Source organism: Euprymna scolopes, chromosome 28 (assembly GCF_053919585.1).
Source record: "Euprymna scolopes isolate OS-2025 chromosome 28, ASM5391958v1, whole genome shotgun sequence".
In the NCBI taxonomy this organism is placed as follows: Eukaryota; Metazoa; Mollusca; class Cephalopoda; order Sepiida; family Sepiolidae; genus Euprymna; species Euprymna scolopes.
Window position 1 is genome coordinate 83343794 of NC_136509.1, and position 21847 is coordinate 83365640.

The 21847-nt window shown below is 39.7% G+C and overlaps 50 non-coding genes across 50 annotated transcripts; all 50 read right to left on the reverse strand.

Moving 5' to 3' along the window:
* Positions 1-3045: 3045 nt before the first annotated feature.
* On the reverse strand, positions 3046-3117 carry Trnae-cuc (transfer RNA glutamic acid (anticodon CUC)). Its single transcript has one exon. It is a non-coding gene; the product is annotated as a tRNA-Glu (tRNA).
* A 192-nt stretch (positions 3118-3309) lies between these two features.
* Positions 3310-3381, reverse strand: Trnae-cuc (transfer RNA glutamic acid (anticodon CUC)). Its single transcript has one exon. It is a non-coding gene; the product is annotated as a tRNA-Glu (tRNA).
* A 192-nt stretch (positions 3382-3573) lies between these two features.
* On the reverse strand, positions 3574-3645 carry Trnae-cuc (transfer RNA glutamic acid (anticodon CUC)). Its single transcript has one exon. It is a non-coding gene; the product is annotated as a tRNA-Glu (tRNA).
* A 192-nt stretch (positions 3646-3837) lies between these two features.
* Trnae-cuc (transfer RNA glutamic acid (anticodon CUC)) lies at positions 3838-3909 on the reverse strand. Its single transcript has one exon. It is a non-coding gene; the product is annotated as a tRNA-Glu (tRNA).
* A 192-nt stretch (positions 3910-4101) lies between these two features.
* Positions 4102-4173, reverse strand: Trnae-uuc (transfer RNA glutamic acid (anticodon UUC)). Its single transcript has one exon. It is a non-coding gene; the product is annotated as a tRNA-Glu (tRNA).
* A 192-nt stretch (positions 4174-4365) lies between these two features.
* On the reverse strand, positions 4366-4437 carry Trnae-cuc (transfer RNA glutamic acid (anticodon CUC)). The gene has a single exon. It is a non-coding gene; the product is annotated as a tRNA-Glu (tRNA).
* Positions 4438-4629: 192 nt separating this feature from the next.
* Positions 4630-4701, reverse strand: Trnae-cuc (transfer RNA glutamic acid (anticodon CUC)). The gene has a single exon. It is a non-coding gene; the product is annotated as a tRNA-Glu (tRNA).
* Positions 4702-4893: 192 nt separating this feature from the next.
* Positions 4894-4965, reverse strand: Trnae-cuc (transfer RNA glutamic acid (anticodon CUC)). The gene has a single exon. It is a non-coding gene; the product is annotated as a tRNA-Glu (tRNA).
* A 192-nt stretch (positions 4966-5157) lies between these two features.
* Trnak-cuu (transfer RNA lysine (anticodon CUU)) lies at positions 5158-5229 on the reverse strand. Its single transcript has one exon. It is a non-coding gene; the product is annotated as a tRNA-Lys (tRNA).
* Positions 5230-5420: 191 nt separating this feature from the next.
* Trnae-cuc (transfer RNA glutamic acid (anticodon CUC)) lies at positions 5421-5492 on the reverse strand. Its single transcript has one exon. It is a non-coding gene; the product is annotated as a tRNA-Glu (tRNA).
* A 192-nt stretch (positions 5493-5684) lies between these two features.
* Trnae-cuc (transfer RNA glutamic acid (anticodon CUC)) lies at positions 5685-5756 on the reverse strand. The gene has a single exon. It is a non-coding gene; the product is annotated as a tRNA-Glu (tRNA).
* Positions 5757-5947: 191 nt separating this feature from the next.
* Trnae-cuc (transfer RNA glutamic acid (anticodon CUC)) lies at positions 5948-6019 on the reverse strand. The gene has a single exon. It is a non-coding gene; the product is annotated as a tRNA-Glu (tRNA).
* Positions 6020-6211: 192 nt separating this feature from the next.
* Positions 6212-6283, reverse strand: Trnae-cuc (transfer RNA glutamic acid (anticodon CUC)). Its single transcript has one exon. It is a non-coding gene; the product is annotated as a tRNA-Glu (tRNA).
* A 192-nt stretch (positions 6284-6475) lies between these two features.
* On the reverse strand, positions 6476-6547 carry Trnag-ccc (transfer RNA glycine (anticodon CCC)). Its single transcript has one exon. It is a non-coding gene; the product is annotated as a tRNA-Gly (tRNA).
* Positions 6548-7003: 456 nt separating this feature from the next.
* Positions 7004-7075, reverse strand: Trnae-cuc (transfer RNA glutamic acid (anticodon CUC)). The gene has a single exon. It is a non-coding gene; the product is annotated as a tRNA-Glu (tRNA).
* Positions 7076-7267: 192 nt separating this feature from the next.
* Positions 7268-7339, reverse strand: Trnae-cuc (transfer RNA glutamic acid (anticodon CUC)). The gene has a single exon. It is a non-coding gene; the product is annotated as a tRNA-Glu (tRNA).
* Positions 7340-7531: 192 nt separating this feature from the next.
* On the reverse strand, positions 7532-7603 carry Trnae-cuc (transfer RNA glutamic acid (anticodon CUC)). Its single transcript has one exon. It is a non-coding gene; the product is annotated as a tRNA-Glu (tRNA).
* Positions 7604-8059: 456 nt separating this feature from the next.
* Trnae-cuc (transfer RNA glutamic acid (anticodon CUC)) lies at positions 8060-8131 on the reverse strand. The gene has a single exon. It is a non-coding gene; the product is annotated as a tRNA-Glu (tRNA).
* A 190-nt stretch (positions 8132-8321) lies between these two features.
* Trnae-cuc (transfer RNA glutamic acid (anticodon CUC)) lies at positions 8322-8393 on the reverse strand. The gene has a single exon. It is a non-coding gene; the product is annotated as a tRNA-Glu (tRNA).
* Positions 8394-8850: 457 nt separating this feature from the next.
* Trnae-cuc (transfer RNA glutamic acid (anticodon CUC)) lies at positions 8851-8922 on the reverse strand. The gene has a single exon. It is a non-coding gene; the product is annotated as a tRNA-Glu (tRNA).
* A 455-nt stretch (positions 8923-9377) lies between these two features.
* Positions 9378-9449, reverse strand: Trnae-cuc (transfer RNA glutamic acid (anticodon CUC)). The gene has a single exon. It is a non-coding gene; the product is annotated as a tRNA-Glu (tRNA).
* A 455-nt stretch (positions 9450-9904) lies between these two features.
* On the reverse strand, positions 9905-9976 carry Trnae-cuc (transfer RNA glutamic acid (anticodon CUC)). The gene has a single exon. It is a non-coding gene; the product is annotated as a tRNA-Glu (tRNA).
* A 456-nt stretch (positions 9977-10432) lies between these two features.
* Trnae-cuc (transfer RNA glutamic acid (anticodon CUC)) lies at positions 10433-10504 on the reverse strand. The gene has a single exon. It is a non-coding gene; the product is annotated as a tRNA-Glu (tRNA).
* Positions 10505-10696: 192 nt separating this feature from the next.
* Positions 10697-10786, reverse strand: Trnae-cuc (transfer RNA glutamic acid (anticodon CUC)). The gene is given in 2 exon segments: positions 10697-10740; positions 10750-10786. It is a non-coding gene; the product is annotated as a tRNA-Glu (tRNA).
* A 456-nt stretch (positions 10787-11242) lies between these two features.
* Positions 11243-11314, reverse strand: Trnae-cuc (transfer RNA glutamic acid (anticodon CUC)). The gene has a single exon. It is a non-coding gene; the product is annotated as a tRNA-Glu (tRNA).
* A 192-nt stretch (positions 11315-11506) lies between these two features.
* Trnae-cuc (transfer RNA glutamic acid (anticodon CUC)) lies at positions 11507-11578 on the reverse strand. Its single transcript has one exon. It is a non-coding gene; the product is annotated as a tRNA-Glu (tRNA).
* A 191-nt stretch (positions 11579-11769) lies between these two features.
* Trnae-cuc (transfer RNA glutamic acid (anticodon CUC)) lies at positions 11770-11842 on the reverse strand. The gene has a single exon. It is a non-coding gene; the product is annotated as a tRNA-Glu (tRNA).
* Positions 11843-12298: 456 nt separating this feature from the next.
* On the reverse strand, positions 12299-12370 carry Trnae-cuc (transfer RNA glutamic acid (anticodon CUC)). The gene has a single exon. It is a non-coding gene; the product is annotated as a tRNA-Glu (tRNA).
* Positions 12371-12562: 192 nt separating this feature from the next.
* On the reverse strand, positions 12563-12634 carry Trnae-cuc (transfer RNA glutamic acid (anticodon CUC)). The gene has a single exon. It is a non-coding gene; the product is annotated as a tRNA-Glu (tRNA).
* Positions 12635-13353: 719 nt separating this feature from the next.
* Trnae-cuc (transfer RNA glutamic acid (anticodon CUC)) lies at positions 13354-13425 on the reverse strand. Its single transcript has one exon. It is a non-coding gene; the product is annotated as a tRNA-Glu (tRNA).
* A 456-nt stretch (positions 13426-13881) lies between these two features.
* On the reverse strand, positions 13882-13953 carry Trnae-cuc (transfer RNA glutamic acid (anticodon CUC)). The gene has a single exon. It is a non-coding gene; the product is annotated as a tRNA-Glu (tRNA).
* Positions 13954-14145: 192 nt separating this feature from the next.
* Positions 14146-14217, reverse strand: Trnae-cuc (transfer RNA glutamic acid (anticodon CUC)). Its single transcript has one exon. It is a non-coding gene; the product is annotated as a tRNA-Glu (tRNA).
* A 456-nt stretch (positions 14218-14673) lies between these two features.
* Positions 14674-14745, reverse strand: Trnae-cuc (transfer RNA glutamic acid (anticodon CUC)). Its single transcript has one exon. It is a non-coding gene; the product is annotated as a tRNA-Glu (tRNA).
* Positions 14746-14937: 192 nt separating this feature from the next.
* On the reverse strand, positions 14938-15009 carry Trnae-cuc (transfer RNA glutamic acid (anticodon CUC)). Its single transcript has one exon. It is a non-coding gene; the product is annotated as a tRNA-Glu (tRNA).
* A 191-nt stretch (positions 15010-15200) lies between these two features.
* Positions 15201-15275, reverse strand: Trnae-cuc (transfer RNA glutamic acid (anticodon CUC)). The gene has a single exon. It is a non-coding gene; the product is annotated as a tRNA-Glu (tRNA).
* Positions 15276-15994: 719 nt separating this feature from the next.
* Positions 15995-16066, reverse strand: Trnae-cuc (transfer RNA glutamic acid (anticodon CUC)). Its single transcript has one exon. It is a non-coding gene; the product is annotated as a tRNA-Glu (tRNA).
* A 192-nt stretch (positions 16067-16258) lies between these two features.
* On the reverse strand, positions 16259-16330 carry Trnae-cuc (transfer RNA glutamic acid (anticodon CUC)). Its single transcript has one exon. It is a non-coding gene; the product is annotated as a tRNA-Glu (tRNA).
* Positions 16331-17313: 983 nt separating this feature from the next.
* On the reverse strand, positions 17314-17385 carry Trnae-cuc (transfer RNA glutamic acid (anticodon CUC)). The gene has a single exon. It is a non-coding gene; the product is annotated as a tRNA-Glu (tRNA).
* Positions 17386-17577: 192 nt separating this feature from the next.
* Trnag-ccc (transfer RNA glycine (anticodon CCC)) lies at positions 17578-17649 on the reverse strand. Its single transcript has one exon. It is a non-coding gene; the product is annotated as a tRNA-Gly (tRNA).
* Positions 17650-17841: 192 nt separating this feature from the next.
* Trnae-cuc (transfer RNA glutamic acid (anticodon CUC)) lies at positions 17842-17913 on the reverse strand. Its single transcript has one exon. It is a non-coding gene; the product is annotated as a tRNA-Glu (tRNA).
* A 192-nt stretch (positions 17914-18105) lies between these two features.
* On the reverse strand, positions 18106-18177 carry Trnae-cuc (transfer RNA glutamic acid (anticodon CUC)). The gene has a single exon. It is a non-coding gene; the product is annotated as a tRNA-Glu (tRNA).
* A 192-nt stretch (positions 18178-18369) lies between these two features.
* Positions 18370-18441, reverse strand: Trnae-cuc (transfer RNA glutamic acid (anticodon CUC)). The gene has a single exon. It is a non-coding gene; the product is annotated as a tRNA-Glu (tRNA).
* Positions 18442-19161: 720 nt separating this feature from the next.
* Trnae-cuc (transfer RNA glutamic acid (anticodon CUC)) lies at positions 19162-19233 on the reverse strand. Its single transcript has one exon. It is a non-coding gene; the product is annotated as a tRNA-Glu (tRNA).
* A 193-nt stretch (positions 19234-19426) lies between these two features.
* Positions 19427-19498, reverse strand: Trnae-cuc (transfer RNA glutamic acid (anticodon CUC)). Its single transcript has one exon. It is a non-coding gene; the product is annotated as a tRNA-Glu (tRNA).
* A 192-nt stretch (positions 19499-19690) lies between these two features.
* On the reverse strand, positions 19691-19762 carry Trnak-cuu (transfer RNA lysine (anticodon CUU)). The gene has a single exon. It is a non-coding gene; the product is annotated as a tRNA-Lys (tRNA).
* Positions 19763-20217: 455 nt separating this feature from the next.
* Trnae-cuc (transfer RNA glutamic acid (anticodon CUC)) lies at positions 20218-20289 on the reverse strand. Its single transcript has one exon. It is a non-coding gene; the product is annotated as a tRNA-Glu (tRNA).
* Positions 20290-20744: 455 nt separating this feature from the next.
* On the reverse strand, positions 20745-20816 carry Trnae-cuc (transfer RNA glutamic acid (anticodon CUC)). The gene has a single exon. It is a non-coding gene; the product is annotated as a tRNA-Glu (tRNA).
* Positions 20817-21193: 377 nt separating this feature from the next.
* Positions 21194-21265, reverse strand: Trnag-ccc (transfer RNA glycine (anticodon CCC)). The gene has a single exon. It is a non-coding gene; the product is annotated as a tRNA-Gly (tRNA).
* Positions 21266-21457: 192 nt separating this feature from the next.
* Trnae-cuc (transfer RNA glutamic acid (anticodon CUC)) lies at positions 21458-21529 on the reverse strand. Its single transcript has one exon. It is a non-coding gene; the product is annotated as a tRNA-Glu (tRNA).
* Positions 21530-21721: 192 nt separating this feature from the next.
* On the reverse strand, positions 21722-21793 carry Trnae-cuc (transfer RNA glutamic acid (anticodon CUC)). The gene has a single exon. It is a non-coding gene; the product is annotated as a tRNA-Glu (tRNA).
* Positions 21794-21847: the final 54 nt, after the last annotated feature.

Consider the following 21847-nt stretch of genomic DNA (forward strand, 5'->3'; position numbering starts at 1 on the left):
GGAATAAAACTGCTGTTGAGTAACTTTCCACCCATTTGATGCCTTCATATAGATACTATAGGATGGAGAGCCACAGGGGTACATTAATGGATCATAGAGCGGATGTACTTCCGAGATCTTTTTTTAATGTACTGTTCTTATAATGTAATACAATATCTCGGTTCGTGGCCGGTTCGTTTTCCATGAGTATCGCAATCTCTGACGTGGTTGTAGGAGCATTGAATCGCCGTGGGTGGTCTGTTTGTGGCCTCTTATGACAACTTTATGCTCTTGCACGTTTTCTTCGTCAATCCTCTCCTTTGTGGTTTTCAGTTCACGAATTAGGCGGTTGTTCTCGTGTAAAAATTCCGTCAGAATTTGGAGAATGCGGGGATTGAGTTTGTTGTCACGTCCCCGAGCATGTAATTCCTCTTCCAGACTATGCAAGAAGTAGATTTGAAGAAACTTTCATGACCCATCTTCCGGTGGCAAAAGGTTCCCAATTTTATGGCAAACCGGGCCTCGAATTCTAAAAGAAGGATTCCACCCAGGTATGGCCACATTTTCGTGACAAAATGAGGTCATTGCAAAGCAGTTGTTATAACTGCGTAGATTTTGCAGGAACTCTTTAGAGATGGGACCTTCGCCTGAGAGTAAATCTTGCAGCAGCTGGGGCAGTGGTGGGAAACTATCAAGCACAACCTTGCCAGAAGAACAACAACAACCAAGGGTCTCTCCTTTAAATTTCACAGCTGAGCAATGCTGACATACTTTGTCCATTTTTCCTATATCAGCTGTAGTGAGAGAGTCATTTCTCTCTCCTTGCAGCCTCTCGCACACGTCCTTGGGATAGGCGAGAGGTTCTTTCAGTTTCTGATTCATTCTCTCGTCTTTGGGCTTCTCTTAATTGACCTTGTGTGTGTCTTCTATTTATCTCCTCATTTGTTTCAGCTGCTTTTTGCCTTGCCATCCTTTCTCGACCATCTCGTTTCCTTTCTTGAATTTCTTCTTGTGATAAACCTAAACGACTTGCAGCATGTCGAGTTCTGTCAACTCCACGATGGGTTGCTATTTGCAAATTTGTTAATCTTTCTCTCCTTTCTCTTTGACCTATTCTGTTGAGCTTTAGACGTCTCTGTCTATTTGAAGTATTTTCATTGGAGCGAATTGCAGCAACTCTTAGTCTATTAGCTTCTAATCTTGCCAATCTTTCTGCCTCAGTATGTTTCTATTTTTTGGGGGGTGGCATCTTTAATGCATACAAGAAAGAGGAAAGTATTATCTTAATATTTATTTCAAGAGATTTATCAGCATCTCAAGAAATGAAAGATCCTTAATGGTCCGCTACATTAGTTTTGACATCGTTATTTTTTACTGTTAAATTGAAGAGATACAGAGCCATACATTTTGCCCTTTTTAAGGGACCACTATCATGTAAAATTCCACCACCTCATACGCGCAGAAACTGCTTGAATATTTTGACAACCGTTAAAAATAATCATAAAACTGACAGTACAACACAAAAATAAATACTATATATAACATTAATATTTCCTAGGTAATTTTGTTTGTTAGATTTTTAAAGAGAGACTAAAACTGAATTTAATTCTAAGGTAATTAATTATAAATCTGATAGTACAACACAAAAATAAATACTGTACATAGCATTAATATTTCTTAGGTTATTTTGTTTGTTAGATTTTTAAAGAGAGACTAAAACTGATTTTAATTCCTAGGTTATTTTGTTTGTTAGATTTTTAAAGAGAGACTAAAACTGATTTTAATTCCTAGGTTATTTTGTTTGTTAGATTTTTAAAGAGAGACTAAAACTGATTTTAATTCCTAGGTTATTTTGTTTGTTAGGTTTTTCGAGAGAGACTAAAACTGATTTTAATTCCTAGGTTATTTTGTTTGTTAGATTTTTAAAGAGAGACTAAAACTGATTTTAATTCCTAGGTTATTTTGTTTGTTAGGTTTTTAAAGAGAGACTAAAACTGATTTTAATTCCTAGGTTATTTTGTTTGTTAGATTTTTAAAGAGAGACTAAAACTGATTTTAATTCCTAGGTTATTTTGTTTGTTAGGTTTTTCGAGAGAGACTAAAACTGATTTTAATTCCTAGGTTATTTTGTTTGTTAGATTTTTAAAGAGAGACTAAAACTGATTTTAATTCCTAGGTTATTTTGTTTGTTAGATTTTTAAAGAGGGACTAAAACTGATTTTAATTCCTAGGTTATTTTGTTTGTTAGATTTTTAAAGAGAGACTAAAACTGATTTTAATTCCTAGGTAATTTTGTTTGTTAGATTTTTAAAGAGAGACTAAAACTGATTTTAATTCCTAGGTAATTTTGTTTGTTAGATTTTTAAAGAGGGACTAAAACTGATTTTAATTCCTAGGTTATTTTGTTTGTTAGATTTTTAAAGAGAGACTAAAACTGAATTTAATTCCTAGGTTGTTTTGTTTCTTAGATTTTTAAAGAGAGACTAAAACTGATTTTAATTCCTAGGTTATTTTGTTTGTTAGATTTTTAAAGAGAGACTAAAACTGATTTTAATTCCTAGGTAATTTTGTTTGTTAGATTTTTAAAGAGAGACTAAAACTGATTTTAATTCCTAGGTAATTTTGTTTGTTAGATTTTTAAAGAGAGACTAAAACTGATTTTAATTCCCAGGTTATTTTGTTTGTTAGATTTTTAAAGAGAGACTAAAACTGATTTTAATTCCTAGGTAATTTTGTTTGTTAGATTTTTAAAGAGAGACTAAAACTGATTTTAATTCCTAGGTAATTTTGTTTGTTAGATTTTAAAAGAGAGACTAAAACTGATTTTAATTCCTAGGTAATTTTGTTTGTTAGATTTTTAAAGAGAGACTAGTTTCGGGTGTTTTTGTATCGGAGGGGGGGGGCTGTTACAATAAAATAACTTTGAAGACAATTGCTACATGCAGGATATTAAGTATTCTGGCAAGATAAAAAAAGGATATTGAACAACATTGGGTAAAAAAGAAAAAAAAAGAAACGACTTTAGCGGGAATCGACTGCACAACCAGACCACAAATGCTAAAGACATTCCTACACCGGGAATCGAACCCGGGCCGCCTGGGTGAGAGCCAGGAATCCTAACCACTAGACCATATGGGAGAATGTTGGCTTCCGATCGAACGGACATCTTCTTTACTTAATAATGCATGAGCATCACTTCATAAGAATGTTTGCTTTTCCCAGTTAATTATCAGCAGATGGAAGCCACAAAAAAGTTCAGGACATTGCCCTGCAAATGAGAGAAATATAGAAAACATTGTAATTCCGATAATACAAATAAAATACATGACATTCCCACACCGGGAATCGAACCCGGGCCGCCTGGGTGAGAGCCAGGAATCCTAACCACTAGACTATATGGGAGAATGTTGGCTTCCGATCGAACGGACATCTTCTTTACTTAATAATGCATGAGCATCACTTCATAAGAATGTTTGCTTTTCCCAGTTAATTATCAGCAGATGGAAGTCACAAAAAAGTTCAGGACATTGCCCTGCAAATGAGAGAAATATAGAAAACATTGTAATTCCGATAATACAAATAAAATACCTGACATTCCCACACCTGGAATCGAACCCGGGCCGCATGGGTGAGAGCCAGGAATCCTAACCACTAGACCATATGGGAGAATGTTGGCTTCCGATCGAACGGACATCTTCTTTACTTAATAATGCATGAGCATCACTTCATAAGAATGTTTGCTTTTCCCAGTTAATTATCAGCAGATGGAAGTCACAAAAAAGTTCAGGACATTGCCCTGCAAATGAGAGAAATATAGAAAACATTGTAATTCCGATAATACAAATAAAATACCTGACATTCCCACACCTGGAATCGAACCCGGGCCGCCTGGGTGAGAGCCAGGAATCCTAACCACTAGACCATATGGGAGAATGTTGGCTTCCGATCGAACGGACATCTTCTTTACTTAATAATGCATGAGCATCACTTCATAAGAATGTTTGCTTTTCCCAGTTAACTATAAGCATATGGAAGTCACAGAAAAGTTCAGGACATTGCCCTGCAAATGAGAGAAATATAGAAAACATTGTAATTCCGATAATACAAATAAAATACATGACATTCCCACACCGGGAATCGAACCCGGGCCGCCTGGGTGAAAGCCAGGAATCCTAACCACTAGACCATATGGGAGAATGTTGGCCTCCGATCGAACGGACATCTTCTTTACTTAATAATGCATGAGAATCACTTCATAAGAATGTTTGCTTTTCCCAGTTAATTATCAGCATATGGAAGTCACAAAAAAGTTCAGGACATTGCCCTGCAAATGAGAGAAATATAGAAAACATTGTAATTCCGATAATACAAATAAAATACATGACATTCCCACACCGGGAATCGAACCCGGGCCGCCTGGGTGAGAGCCAGGAATCTTAACCACTAGACCATATGGGAGAATGTTGGCCTCCGATCGAACGGACATCTTCTTTACTTAATAATGCATGAGCATCACTTCATAAGAAGGTTTGCTTTTCCCAGTTAATTATCAGCATATGGAAGTCACAAAAAAGTTCAGGACATTGCCCTGCAAATGAGAGAAATATAGAAAACATTGTAATTCCGATAATACAAATAAAATACATGACATTCCCACACCGGGAATCGAACCCGGGCCGCCTGGGTGAGAGCCAGGAATCTTAACCACTAGACCATATGGGAGAATGTTGGCCTCCGATCGAACGGACATCTTCTTTACTTAATAATGCATGAGCATCACTTCATAAGAAGGTTTGCTTTTCCCAGTTAATTATCAGCATATGGAAGTAACTAAAAAGTTCAGGACATTGCCCTGCAAATGAGAGAAATATAGAAAACATTGTAATTCCGATCATACAAATAAAATACATGACATTCCCACACCGGGAATCGAACCCGGGCCGCCTGGGTGAGAGCCAGTAATCCTAACCACTAGACCATATGGGGGCATGTTGACTTCCGATCGAACGGAAATCTTCTTTACTTAATAATGCATGAGCATCACTTCATAAGAATGTTTGCTTTTCCCAGTTAATTATCAGCAGATGGAAGTCACTAAAAAGTTCAGGACATTGCACTGCAAATGAGAGAAATATAGAAAACATTGTAATTCCGATAATCCAAATAAAATACATGACATTCCCACACCGGGAATCGAACACGGGCCACCTGGGTAAGAGCCAGGTATCCTAACCACTAGACCATATGGGAGAATGTTGGCTTCCGATCGAACGGACATCTTCTTTACTTAATAATGCATGAGCATCACTTCATAAGAATGTTTGCTTTTCCCAGTTAATTATCAGCATATGGAAGTCACAAAAAAGTTCAGGACATGGCCTGCAAATGAGAGAAATATAGAAAACATTGTAATTCCGATAATACAAATAAAATACATGACATTCCCACACCGGGAATCAAACCCGGGCCGCCTGGGTGAGAGCCAGGAATCCTAACCACTAGAACATATGGGAGAATGTTGGCTTCCGATCGAACGGACATCTTCTTTACTTCATAATGCATGAGCATCGCTCCATAAGAATGTTTGCTTTTCCCAGTTAATAATCAGCATATGGAAGTCACAAAAAATGTCAGGACATTGCCCTGCAAATGAGAGAAATATAGAAAACATTGTAATTCCGATAATACCAATAACATACATGACATTCCCACACCGGGAATCGAACCCGGGCCGCCTGGGTGAGAGCCAGGAATCCTAACCACTAGACCATATGAAAGAATGTTGGCCTCCGATCGAACGGACATCTTCTTTACTTAATAATGCATGAGCATCACTTCATAAGAATGTTTGTTTTCCCAGTTAATTATCAGCAGATGGAAGCCACAGAAAAGGTCAGCACATTGCCCTGCCAATGAGAGAAATATAGAAAACATTGTAATTCCGATAATACAAATAAAATACATGACATTCCCACACCGGGAATCGAACCCGGGCCGCCTGGGTGAGAGCCAGGAATCCTTACCACTAGACCATATGGGAGAATGTTGGCTTCCGATCGAACGGACATCTTCTTTACTTAATAATGCATGAGCATCACTTCATAAGAATGTTTGCTTTTCCCAGATAATTATCAGCATATGGAAGTCACAAAAAAGTTCAGGACATTGCCCTGCAAATGAGAGAAATATAGAAAACATTGTAATTCCGATAATACAAATAAAATACATGACATTCCCACACCGGGAACCAAACCCGGGCCGCCTGGGTGAGAGCCAGGAATCCTAACCACTAGACCATATGGGAGAATGTTGGCTTCCGATCGAACGGACATCTTCTTTACTTAATAATGCATGAGCATCACTTCATATGAATGTTTGCTTTTCCCAGTTAATTATCAGCATATGGAAGCCACAAAAAAGTTCAAGACATTGCCCTGCAAATGAGAGAAATATAGAACAAATTGTAATTCCGATAATACAAATAAAATACATGACATTCCCACACCGGGAATCGAACCCGGGCCGCTGGATTGGGAGCCAGGAATCCTAACCACTAGACCATATGGGAGAATGTTGGCTTCCGATCGAACGGACATCATCTTTACTTAATAAAGCATGAGCATCACTTCATAAGAATGTTTGCTTTTCCCAGTTAATTATCAGCATATGGAAGTCACAAAAAAGTTCAGGACATTGCCCTGCAAATGAGAGAAATATAGAAAACATTGTAATTCCAATAATACAAATAAAATACATGACATTCCCACACCGGGAACCAAACCCGGGCCGCCTGGGTGAGAGCCAGGAATCCTAACCACTAGACCATATTGGAGAATGTTGGCTTCCGGTCGAACGGACATCTTCTTTACTTAATAATGCATGAGCATCACTTCTAAAGAATGTTTGCTTTTCCCAGTTAATTATCAGCATATGGAAGTCACAAAAAAGTTCAGGACATTGCCCTGCAAATGAGAGAAATACAGAAAACATTGTAATTCCGATAATACAAATAAAATACATGACATTCCCACGCAGGGAATCGAACCCGGGCCGCCTGGGTGAGAGCCAGGAATCCTAACCACTAGACCATATGGGAGAATGATGGCTTCCGATCGAACGGACATCTTCTTGACTTAATAAAGCATGAGCATCACTTCATAAGAATGTTTGCTTCTCCCAGTTAATTATCAGCATATGGAAGCCACAGAAAAGTTCAGGACACTGCCCTGCAAATGAGAGAAATATAGAAAAAATTGTAATTCCGATGATACAAATAAAATACATGACATTCCCACACCGGGAATCGAACCCGGGCCGCCTGGGTGAGAGCCAGAAATCCTAACCACTAGACCATATGGGAGAATGTTGGCTTCCGATCGAACGGACATCTTCTTTACTTAATAATGCATGAGCATCACTTCATAAGAATGTTTGCTTTTCCCAGTTAATTATCAGCATATGGAAGTCACAAAAACGTTCAGGACATTGCCCTGCAAATGAGAGAAATATAGAAAACATTGTAATTCCGATAATACAAATAAAATACATGACATTCCCACACCGGGAATCGAACCCGGGCCGCCTGGGTGAGAGCCAGGTATTCTAACCACTAGACCATATGGGAGAATGTTGGCTTCCGATCGAACGGACATCTTCTTTACTTAATAATGCATGAGCATCACTTCATAAGAATGTTTGCTTTTCCCAGTTAATTATCAGCATATGGACGTCACAAAAAATTTCAGGACATTGCCCTGCAAATGAGAGAAATATAGAAAACATTGTAATTCCGATAATACAAATAAAATACTTGATATTCCAACACCGGGAATCGAACCCGAGCCGCCTGAGTGAGAGCAAGGAATCCTAACCACTAGACTATATGGGAGAATGTTGGCTTCCGATCGAACGGACATCTTCTTTACTTAATAATGCATGAGCATCACTTCATAAGAATGTTTGCTTTTCCCAGTTAATTATCAGCATATGGATTTCACAAAAAAGTTCAGGACATTGCCCTGCAAATGAGAGAAATATAGAAAACATTGTAATTTAAATAATACAAACCAAATACATGACATTCCCACACCGGGAATCAAACCCGCGCCGCCTGGGTGAGAGCCAGGAATCCTAACCACTAGACCATATGGGAGAATGTTGGTCCGATCGCACGGACATCTTCTTTACTTAATAATGCATGAGCATCACTTCATAAGAATGTTTGCTTTTCCCAGTTAATTATCAGCATATGGAAGTCACAAAAAAGTTCAGGACATTGCCCTGCAAATGAGAGAAATATGGAAAACATTGTAATTCCGATAATACAAATAAAATACATGACATTCCCACACCGGGAATCGAACCCGGGCCGCCTGGGTGAGAGCCAGGAATCCTAACAACTTGACCATATGGGAGAATGGTGGCTTCCGATCGAACGGACATCTCCTTTACTTAATAAAGCATGAGCATCACTTCATAAGAATGTTTGCTTTTCCCAGTTAATTATCAGCATATGGAAGTCACAAAAAAGTTCAGGACATTGCCCTGCAAATGAGGGCAATATAGAAAACATTGTAATTCCGATAATACTAATAAAATACTTGACATTCCAACACCGTGAATCGAAACCGGGCCGCCTGGGTGAGAGCCAGGAATCCTAACAACTTGACCATATGGGAGAATGTTGGCTCCCGATCGAACGGGCATCTTCTTTACTTAATAATGCATGAGCATCACTTCATAAGAATGTTTGCTTTTCCCAGTTAATTATCAGCATATGGAAGTCACACAAAAAGTTCAGGACATTGCCCTGCAAATGAGAGAAATATAGAAAACATTGTAATTCCGATAATACAAATAAAATACATGACATTCCCACACCGGGAATCGAAGCCAGGCCGTCTGGGTGAGAGCCAGGAATCCTAACCACTAGACCATATGGGAGAATGTTGGCTTCCGATCGCACAGACATCTTCTTCACTTAATAATGCATGATCATAACTTCATAAGAATGTTTGCTTTTCCCAGTTAATTATCAGCATATGGAAGTCACAAAAAAGTTCAGGACATTGCCCTGCAAATGAGAGAAATATAGAAAACATTGTAATTCCGATAATACAAATAAAATACTTGATATTCCAACACCGGGAATCGAACCGGGCCGCCTGAGTGAGAGCCAGGAATCCTAACCACTAGACTATATGGGAGAATGTTGGCTTCCGATCGAACGGACATCTTCTTTACTTAATAATGCATGAGCATCACTTCATAAGAATGTTTGCTTTTCCCAGTTAATTATCAGCATATGGAAGTCACAAAAATGTTCAGGACATTGCCCTGCAAATGAGAGAAATATAGAAAACATTGTAATTCCGATAATACAAATAAAATACATGACATTCCCACACCGGGAATCGAACCCGGGCCGCCTGGGTGAGAGCAAGGAATCTTAACCACTAGACCATATGGGAGAATGACGGCTTCCGATCGAACGGACATCTTCTTTACTTAATAATGCATGAGCATCACTTCAAAAGAATGTTTGCTTTTCCCAGTTAATTATCTGCATATGGAAGTCACAAAAAAGTTCGCTACATTGCCCTGCAAATGAGAGAAATATAGAAAACATTGTAATTCCAATAATACAAATAAAATACATGACATTCTCACACCGGGAACAAAACCCGGGCCGCCTGGGTGAGAGCCAGGAATACTTACCACTAGACCATATGGGAGAATGTTGGCTTCAGGTCGAACGGACATCTTTTTACTTAATAATGCATGAGCATCACTTCAAAAGAATGTTTGCTTTTCCCAGTTAATTATCAGCATATGGAAGTCACAAAAAAGTTCAGGACATTGCCCTGCAAATGAGAGAAATATAGAAAACATTGTAATTCCGATAATACAAATAAAATACATGACATTCCCACACTGGGAATCGAACCCGGGCCGCCTGGGTGAGAGCCAGGAATCCTTACCACTAGACCATATGGGAGAATGTTGGCTTCCGGTCGAACGGACATCTTCTTTACTTAATAATGCATGAGCATCACTTCATAAGAATGTTTGCTTTTCCCAGTTAATTATCAGCATATGGAAGTCACAAAAAAGTTCAGGACATTGCCCTGCAAATGAGAGAAATATAGAAAACATTGTAATTCCGATAATACAAATAAAATACATGACATTCCCACACAAGGAACCAAACCCGGGCCGCCTGGGTGAGAGCCAGGAATCCTTACCACTAGACCATATGGGAGAATGTTGGCTTCCGATCGAACGGACATCTTCTTTACTTAATAATGCATGAGCATCACTTCATAAGAATGTTTGCTTTTCCCAGTTAATTATCAGCATATGGAAGTCACAAAAAAGTTCAGGACATTGCCCTGCAAATGAGAGAAATATAGAAAACATTGTAATTCCGATAATACAAATAAAATACATGACATTCCCACACCGGGAACCAAACCCGGGCCGCCTGGGTGAGAGCCAGGAATCCTAACCACTAGACCATATGGGAGAATGTTGGCTTCCGATCGAACGGACATCTTCTTTACTTAATAATGCATGAGCATCACTTCATATGAATGTTTGCTTTTCCCAGTTAATTATCAGCATATGGAAGCCACAAAAAAGTTAAAGACATTGCCCTGCAAATGAGAGAAATATATAAAACATTGTAATTCCGATAATACAAATAAAATACATGACATTCCCACACCGGGAATCGAACCCGGGCCGGGAATCGAACCCGGGCCGCTGGATTGAGAGCCAGGAATCCTAACCACTAGACTATATGGGAGAATGTTGGCTTCCGATCGAACGGACATCATCTTTACTTAATAAAGCATGAGCATCACTTCATAAGAATGTTTGCTTTTCCCAGTTAATTATCAGCATATGGAAGTCACAAAAAAGTTCAGGACATTGCCCTGCAAATGAGAGAAATATAGAAAACATTGTAATTCCAATAATACAAATAAAATACATGACATTCCCACACCGGGAACCAAACCCGGGCCGCCTGGGTGAGAGCCAGGAATCCTAACCACTAGACCATTGTGGAGAATGTTGGCTTCCGGTCGAACGGACATCTTCTTTACTTAATAATGCATGAGCATCACTTCTAAAGAATGTTTGCTTTTCCCAGTTAATTATCAGCATATGGAAGTCACAAAAAAGTTCAGGACATTGCCCTGCAAATGAGAGAAATACAGAAAACATTGTAATTCCGATAATACAAATAAAATACATGACATTCCCACGCAGGGAATCGAACCCGGGCCGCCTGGGTGAGAGCCAGGAATCCTAACCACTAGACCATATGGGAGAATGATGGCTTCCGATCGAACGGACATCTTCTTGACTTAATAAAGCATGAGCATCACTTCATACGAATGTTTGCTTTTCCCAGTTAATTATCAGCATATGGAAGCCACAGAAAAGTTCAGGACACTGCCCTGCAAATGAGAGAAATATAGAAAAAATTGTAATTCCGATGATACAAATAAAATACATGACATTCCCACACCGGGAATCGAACCCGGGCCGCCTGGGTGAGAGCCAGAAATCCTAACCACTAGACCATATGGGAGAATGTTGGCTTCCGATCGAACGGACATCTTCTTTACTTAATAATGCATGAGCATCACTTCATAAGAATGTTTGCTTTTCCCAGTTAATTATCAGCATATGGAAGTCACAAAAACGTTCAGGACATTGCCCTGCAAATGAGAGAAATATAGAAACATTGTAATTCCGATAATACAAATAAAATACATGACATTCCCACAACCGGGAATCGATCCCGGGCCGCCTGGGTGAGAGCCAGGTATTCTAACCACTAGACCATATGGGAGAATGTTGGCTTCCGATCGAACGGACATCTTCTTTACTTAATAATGCATGAGCATCACTTCATAAGAATGTTTGCTTTTCCCAGTTAATTATCAGCATATGGACGTCACAAAAAATTTCAGGACATTGCCCTGCAAATGAGAGAAATATAGAAAACATTGTAATTCCGATAATACAAATAAAATACTTGATATTCCCACACCGGGAATCGAACCCGAGCCGCCTGAGTGAGAGCAAGGAATCCTAACCACTAGACTATATGGGAGAATGTTGGCTTCCGATCGAACGGACATCTTCTTTACTTAATAATGCATGAGCATCACTTCATAAGAATGTTTGCTTTTCCCAGTTAATTATCAGCATATGGAAGTCACAAAAAAGTTCAGGACATTGCCCTGCAAATGAGAGAAATATGGAAAACATTGTAATTCCGATAATACAAATAAAATACATGACATTCCCACACCGGGAATCGAACCCGGGCCGCCTGGGTGAGAGCCAGGAATCCTAACAACTTGACCATATGGGAGAATGGTGGCTTCCGATCGAACGGACATCTCCTTTACTTAATAAAGCATGAGCATCACTTCATAAGAATGTTTGCTTTTCCCAGTTAATTATCAGCATATGGAAGTCACAAAAAAGTTCAGGACATTGCCCTGCAAATGAGGGCAATATAGAAAACATTGTAATTCCGATAATACTAATAAAATACTTGATATTCCAACACCGGGAATCGAACCCGGGCCGCCTGAGTGAGAGCCAGGAATCCTAACAACTAGACCATATGGGAGAATGTTGGCTTCCGATCGAACGGACATCTTCTTTACTTAATAATGCATGAGCATCACTTCATAAGAATGTTTGCTTTTCCCAGTTAATTATCAGCATATGGAAGTCACAAAAATGTTCAGGACATTGCCCTGCAAATGAGAGAAATATAGAAAACATTGTAATTCCGATAATACAAATAAAATACATGACATTCCCACACCGGGAATCGAACCCGGGCCGCCTGGGTTAGAGCCCGGAATCTTAACCACTAGACCATATGGGAGAATGACGGCTTCCGATCGAACGGACATCTTCTTTACTTAATAATGCATGAGCATCACTTCATAAGAATGTTTGCTTTTCCCAGTTAATTATCTGCATATGGAAGTCACAAAAAAGTTCGCTACATTGCCCTGCAAATGAGAGAAATATAGAAAACATTGTAATTCCAATAATACAAATAAAATACATGACATTCTCACACCGGGAACAAAACCCGGGCCGCCTGGGTGAGAGCCAGGAATACTAACCACTAGACCATATGGGAGAATGTTGGCTTCAGGTCGAAGGGACATCTTTTTACTTAATAATGCATGAGCATCACTTCAAAAGAATGTTTGCTTTTCCCAGTTAATTATCAGCATATGGAAGTCACAAAAAAGTTCAGGACATTGCCCTGCAAATGAGAGAAATATAGAAAACATTGTAATTCCGATAATACAAATAAAATACATGACATTCCCACACTGGGAATCGAACCCGGGCCGCCTGGGTGAGAGCCAGGAATCCTTACCACTAGACCATATGGGAGAATGTTGGCTTCCGGTCGAACGGACATCTTCTTTACTTAATAATGCATGAGCATCACTTCATAAGAATGTTTGCTTTTCCCAGTTAATTATCAGCATATGGAAGTCACAAAAAAGTTCAGGACATTGCCCTGCAAATGAGAGAAATATAGAAAACATTGTAATTCCGATAATACAAATAAAATACATGACATTCCCACACAAGGAACCAAACCCGGGCCGCCTGGGTGAGAGCCAGGAATCCTTACCACTAGACCATATGGGAGAATGTTGGCTTCCGATCGAACGGACATCTTCTTTACTTAATAATGCATGAGCATCACTTCATAAGAATGTTTGCTTTTCCCAGTTAATTATCAGCATATGGAAGTCACAAAAAAGTTCAGGACATTGCCCTGCAAATGAGAGAAATATAGATAACATTGTATTTCCGATAATACAAGTATAATACATGACATTCCAACACCGGGAATCGAACCCAGGCCGCCTGGGTGAGAGCCAGGAATCCTAAACACTAGACCATATGGGAGAATGTTTGCTTCCGATTGAACGGACATCTTCTTTACTAAATAATGCATGAGCATCACTTCATAAGAATGTTTGGTTTTCCCAGTTAATTATCAGCATATGGAAGTCACAAAAAAGTTCAGGACATTGCCCTGCAAATGAGAGAAATATAGAAAACATTGTAATTCCGATAATACAAATAAAATACATGACATTCCCACACCGGGAATCGAACCCGGGCCGCCTGGGTGAGAGCCAGGAATCCTTACCACTAGACCATATGGGAGAATGTTGGCTTCCGATCGAACGGACATCTTCTTTACTTAATAATGCATGAGCATCACTTCATAAGAATGTTTGCTTTTCCCAGTTAATTATCAGCATATGGAAGTCACAAAAAAGTTCAGGACATTGCCCTGCAAATGAGAGAAATATAGAAAACATTGTAATTCCGATAATACAAATAAAATACATGACATTCCCACACAAGGAACCAAACCCGGGCCGCCTGGGTGAGAGCCAGGAATCCTTACCACTAGACCATATGGGAGAATGTTGGCTTCCGATCGAACGGACATCTTCTTTACTTAATAATGCATGAGCATCACTTCATAAGAATGTTTGCTTTTCCCAGTTAATTATCAGCATATGGAAGTCACAAAAAAGTTCAGGACATTGCCCTGCAAATGAGAGAAATATAGAAAACATTGTATTTCCGATAATACAAGTATAATACATGACATTCCAACACCGGGAATCGAACCCGGGCCGCCTGGGTGAGAGCCAGGAATCCTAAACACTAGACCATATGGGAGAATGTTTGCTTCCGATTGAACGGACATCTTCTTTACTAAATAATGCATGAGCATCACTTCATAAGAATGTTTGCTTTTCCCAGTTAATTATCAGCATATGGAAGTCACAAAAAAGTTCAGGACATTGCCCTGCAAATGAGAGAAATATAGAAAACATTGTAATTCCGATAATACAAATAAAATACATGACATTCCCACACCGGGAATCGAACCCGGGCCGCCTGGGTGAGAGCCAGGAATCCTTACCACTAGACCATATGGGAGAATGTTGGCTTCCGATCGAAGGGACATCTTCTTTACTTAATAATGCATGAGCATCACTTCATAAGAATGTTTGCTTTTCCCAGTTAATTATCAGCATATGGAAGTCACAAAAAAGTTCAGGACATTGCCCTGCAAATGAGAGAAATACAGAAAACATTGTAATTCCGATAATACAAATAAAATACATGACATTCCACACCGGGAATCGAACCCGGGCCGCCTGGGTGAGAGCCAGGAATCCTAACCACTGGACCATATCGGAGAATGATGGCCTACGATCGAACGGACATCTTCTTTACTTAATAATGCATGAGCATCACTTCATAAGAATGTTTGCTTTTCCCAGTTAATTATCAGCATATGGAAGCCACAGAAAAGTTCAGGACACTGCCCTGCAAATGAGAGAAATATAGAAAAAATGGTAATTCCGATAATACAAATAAAATACTTGATATTCCAACACCGGGAATCGAAGCCGGGCCGCCTGAGTGAGAGCAAGGAATCCTAACCACTAGACTATATGGGAGAATGTTGGCTTCCGATCGAACGGACATCTTCTTTACTTAATAATGCATGAGCATCACTTCATAAGAATGTTTGCTTTTCCCAGTTAATTATCAGCATATGGAAGTAAAAAAAAAAAATGCAGGAAATTGCCCTGCAAATGAGAGAAATATAGAAAACATTGTAATTCCGATAATACAAATAAAATACACGACATTCCCACACCGGGAATCGAACCCGGGCCGCCTGGGTGAGAGTCAGGAATCCTAACCATGAGGCCATATGGGAGAATGTTGGCTTCCGATCCAACGGACATCTTCTTTACTTAATAAAGCAGTAGCATCACTTCATAAGAATGTTTGCTTTTCCCAGTTAATTGTCAGCATATTGATGTCACAAAAAAGTTCAGGACATTGCCCTGCAAATGAGAGAAATATAGAAAACATTGTAATTCAAATAATACAAATAAAATACATGACATTCCCACACCGGGAATCAAACCCGGGCCGCCTGGGTGAGAGCTAGGAATCCTAACCACTAGACCATATGGGAGAATGTTGGCTTCCGATCGCACGGACATCTTCTTTACTTAATAATGCATGCGCATCACTTCATAAGAATGTTTGCTTTTCCCAGTTAATTATCAGCATATGGAAGTCACAAAAAAGTTCAGGACATTGCCCTGCAAATGAGAGAAATATAGAAAACATTGTAATTCCGATAATACAAATAAAATACATGATATTCCCACACCGGGAATCGAACCCCGGCCGCCTGGGTGAGAGCCAGGAATCCTAACCACTAGACCATATGGGAGAATGGTGGCTTCCGATCGACCGGACATCTCCTTTACTTCATAAAGCATGAGCATCACTTCATAAGAATGTTTGCTTTTCCCAGTTAATTATCAGCATATGGAAGTCACAAAAAAGTTCAGGACATTGCCCTGTAAATGAGAGAAATATATAAAACATTGTAATTCCGATAATACTAATAAAATACTTGATATTCCAACACCGGGAATCGAAGCCGGGCCGCCTGAGTGAGAGCCAGGAATCCTAACCACTAGACCATATGGGAGAATTTTGGCTTCCGATCGAACGGACATCTTCTTTACTTAATAATGCATGAGCATCACTTCATAAGAATGTTTGCTTTTCCCAGTTAATCATCAGCATATGGAAGCCACAAAAAAGTTCAGGACATTGCCCTGCAAATGAGAGAAATATAGAAAACATTGTATTTCCGATAATACAAATAAAATACATGTCATTCCCACACGGGGTATCGAACCGGGCCGCTGGATTGAGAGCCAGGAATCCTAACCACTAGACCATATGGGAGAATGTTGGCTTCCGGTCGAACGGACATCTTCTTTACTTAATAATGCATGAGCATCACTTCAAAAGAATGTTTGCTTTTCACAGTTAATTATCAGCATATGGAAGTCACAAAAAAGTTCAGGACATGGCCCTGCAAATGAGAGAAATATAGAAAACATTGTAATTCCGATAATACAAATAAAACACATGACATTCCCACACCGTGAATCGAAACCGGGCCGCCTGGGTGAGAGCCAGGAATCCTAACAACTTGACCATATGGAAGAGTGTTGACTCCCGATCGAACGGGCATCTTCTTTACTTAATAATGCATGAGCATCACTTCATAAGAATGTTTGCTTTTCCCAGTAAATTATCAGCATATGGAAGTCACAAAAAAGTTCAGGACATTGCCCTGCAAATGAGAGAAATATAGAAAACATTGTAATTCCGATAATACAAATAAAATACATGACATTCCCACACCGGGAATCGAACCCGGGCCGCCTGGGTGAGAGCCAGGAATCCTAACCACTAGACCATATGGGAGAATGTTGGCTTCCGATCGAACGGACATCTTCTTTACTTAATAATGCATGATCATAACTTCATAAGAATGTTTGCTTTTCCCAGTTAATTATCAGCATATGGAAGTCACAAAAAAGTTCAGGACATTGCCCTGCAAATGAGAGAAATTTAGAAAACATTGTAATTCCGATAATACAAATAAAATACTTGATATTCCCACACCGGGAATCGAACCCGGGCCGCCTGGGTGGGAGCAAGGTATCCTAACCACTAGACCATATCGGAGAATGATGGCTTCCGATCGAACGGTCATCTTCTTTACTTAATAATGCATGAGCATCACTTCATAAGAATGTTTGCATTTCCCAGTTAATTATCAGCATATGGAAGCCACAGAAAAGTTCAGGACAATGCCCTGCAAATGAGAGAAATATATAAAAAATTGTAATTCCGATGATACAAATAAAATACATGACATTCCCACACCGGGAATCGAACCCGGGCCGCCTGGGTGAGAGCCAGGAATCCTAACAACTTGACCATATGGGAGAGTTTTGGCTCCCGATCGAACGGGCATCTTCTTTACTTAATAATGCATGAGCATCACTTCATAAGAATGTTTGCTTTTCCCAGTTAATTATCAGCATATGGAAGTCACAAAAAAGTTCAGGACATTGACCTGCGAATGAGAGAAATATAGAAAACATTGTAATTCCGATAATACAAATAAAATACATGACATTCCCACACCGGGAATCGAACCCGGGCCGCCTGGGTGAGAGCCAGGAATCCTAACCACTAGACCATATGGGAGAATGTTGGCTTCCGATCGCACGGACATCTTCTTTACTTAATAATGCATGATCATCACTTCATAAGAATGTTTGCTTTTCACAGTTAATTATCAGCATATGGAAGTCACAAAACAGTTCAGGACATTGCCCTGCAAATTAGAGAAATATAGAAAACATTGTAATTCCGATAATACAAATAAAATACTTGATATTCCAACACCGGGAATCGAACCCGGGCCGCCTGAGTGAGAGTCAGGAATCCTAACCACTAGACTATATGGGAGAATGTTGGCTACCGATCGAACGGACATCTTCTTTACTTAATAATGCATGAGCATCACTTCATAAGAATGTTTGCTTTTCCCAGTTTATTATCAGCATATGGAAGTAAAAAAAAAAATGCAGGAAATTGCCCTGCAAATGAGAGAAATATAGAAAACATTGTAATTCCGATAATACAAATAAAATACATGACATTCCCACACCGGGAATCGAACCCGGGCCGCCTGGGTGAGAGCCAGGAATCCTAACCATGAGGCCAAAGGGGAGAATGTTGGCTTCCGATCCAACGGACATCTTCTTTACTTAATAATGCATGAGCATCACTTCATAAGAATGTTTGCTTTTCCCAGTTAATTATCAGCATATGGAAGTCACAAAAAACTTCAGGACATTGCCCTGCAAATGAGAGAAATATAGAAAACATTGTATTTCCGATAATACAAATAAAATACATTACACTCCCACACCGGGAATCAGACCGGGCCGCCTTGGTGAGAGCCAGGAATCCTAACCACTAGACCATATGGGAGAATGTTGGCTTCCGATCGCACGGACATCTTCTTTACTTAATAATGCATGAGCATCACTTCATAAGAATGTTTGCTTTTCCCAGTTAATTATCAGCATATGGAAGCCACAGAAAAGTTCAGGACATTGACCTGCAAATGAGAGAAATATATAAAATATTGTAATTCCGATAATACAAATAAAATACATGACATTCCCACACCGGGAATCGAACCCGGGCCGCCTGGGTGAGAGCCAGGAATCGTAAACACTAGACCATATGGGAGAATGTTGGCTTCCGATCGAACGGACATCTTCTTTACTTAATAATGCATGAGCATCACTTCATAAGAATGTTTGCTTTTCCCAGTTAATTATCAGCATATGGAAGCCACAGAAAAGTTCAGGACAATGCCCTGCAAATGAGAGAAATATATAAAACATTGTAATTCCGATAATACAAAAAAAAATACATGACATTCCCACACCGGGAATCGAACCCGGGCCGCCTGGGTGAGAGCCAGGAATCCTAACCACTAGACCATATGGGAGAATGTTGGCTTCCGATCGAACGGACATCTTCTTTACTTAATAATGCATGAGCATCACTTCATAATAATGTTTGCTTTTCCCAGTTAATTATCAGCATATGGAAGCCACAGAAAAGTTCAGGACAATACCCTGCAAATGAGAGAAATATAGAAAACATTGTAATTCCGATAATACAAATAAAATACTTGACATTCCCACACAGGGAATCGAACCCGGGCCGCCTGGATAAGAGCCAGTAATCCTAACTACTAGACCATATGGGAGAATGTTTGCTTCCGATCGAACGGACATCTTGTTTACTTAATAATGCATGAGCATCACTTCATAAGAATGTTTGCTTTTCCCAGTTAATTATCAGCATATGGAGCCACAGAAAAGTTCAGGACAATGCCCTGCAAATGAGAGAAATATATAAAACATTGTAATTCCGATAATACCAATAAAATACATGACATTCCTACACCGGGAATCGAACCCGGGCCGCCTGGGTGAGAGCAAGTAATCCTAACCACTAGACCATATTGGAGAATGTTGGCTTCCGATCGAACGGACATCTTCTTTACTTAATAATGCATGAGTATCACTTCATAAGAATGTTTGCTTTTCCCAGTTAATTATCAGCATATGGAAGCCACAGAAAAGTTCAGGACAATGCCCTGCAAATGAGAGAAATATAGACAACATTGTAATTCCGATAATACAAATAAAATAAATGACAATCCCACACCGGGAATCGAACCCGGGCCGCCTGGGTGAGAGCCAGGTATCCAAACCACTAGACCATATGGGACAATGTTGGCTTCCGATCGAACGGACATCTTCTTTACTTAACAATGAATGAGCATCACTTCATAAGAATGTTTGCTTTTCCCAGTTAATTATCAGCATATGGAAGCAACAGAAAATTCAGGACAATGCCCTGATAATGAGAGAAATATATAAAACATTGTAATTGCGATAATACAAATAAAATACATGACCTTCCTACACCGGGAATCGAACCCGGGCCGCCTGGGTTAGAGCCAGGAATCCTAACCACTAGACCATATGGGAGAATGTTGGCTTCCGATCGAACGGACATCTTCTTTACTTAATAATGCATGAGCATCACTTCATAAGAATGTTTGCTTTTCCCAGTTAATTATCAGCATATGGAAGTCACAAAAAAGTTCAGGACATTGCCCTGCAAATGAGAGAAATACAGAAAACATTGTAATTCCGATGATACAAATAAAATACATGACATTCCCACACCGGAAATCGAACCCGGGCCGCCTGGGTGAGAGCCAGGAATCCTAACCACTAGACCATATGGGAGAATGACGGCTTCCGTTCGAACGGACATCTTCTTTACTTAATAATGCATGAGCATCACTTCATAAGAATGTTTGCTTTTCCCAGTTAATTATCAGCATATGGAAGCCACAGAAAAGTTCAGGACAATGCCCTGCAAATGAGAGAAATATATAAAACATTGTAATTCCGATACTACAAATAAAATACATGACATTCCCACACCGGGAATCGAACCTGGGCCGCCTGGGTTAGAGCCAGGAATCCTAACCACGAATGTTTGCTGTTCCCAGTTAATTATCAGCATATGGAAGTCACAAAAAAGTTCAGGACATTGCCCTGCAAATGAGAGAAATTTAGAAAACATTGTAATTCCGATAATACAAATAAAATACTTGATATTCCCACACCGGGAATCGAACCCGGGCCGCCTGGGTGGGAGCAAGGTATCCTAACCACTAGACCATATCGGAGAATGATGGCTTCCGATCGAACGGTCATCTTCTTTACTTAATAATGCATGAGCATCACTTCATAAGAATGTTTGCATTTCCCAGTTAATTATCAGCATATGGAAGCCACAGAAAAGTTCAGGACAATGCCCTGCAAATGAGAGAAATATATAAAAAATTGTAATTCCGATGATACAAATAAAATACATGACATTCCCACACCGGGAATCGAACCCGGGCCGCCTGGGTGAGAGCCAGGAATCCTAACAACTTGACCATATGGGAGAGTTTTGGCTCCCGATCGAACGGGCATCTTCTTTACTTAATAATGCATGAGCATCACTTCATAAGAATGTTTGCTTTTCCCAGTTAATTATCAGCATATGGAAGTCACAAAAAAGTTCAGGACATTGACCTGCAAATGAGAGAAATATAGAAAACATTGTAATTCCGATAATACAAATAAAATACATGACATTCCCACACCGGGAATCGAACCCGGGCCGCCTGGGTGAGAGCCAGGAATCCTAACCACTAGACCATATGGGAGAATGTTGGCTTCCGATCGCACGGACATCTTCTTTACTTAATAATGCATGATCA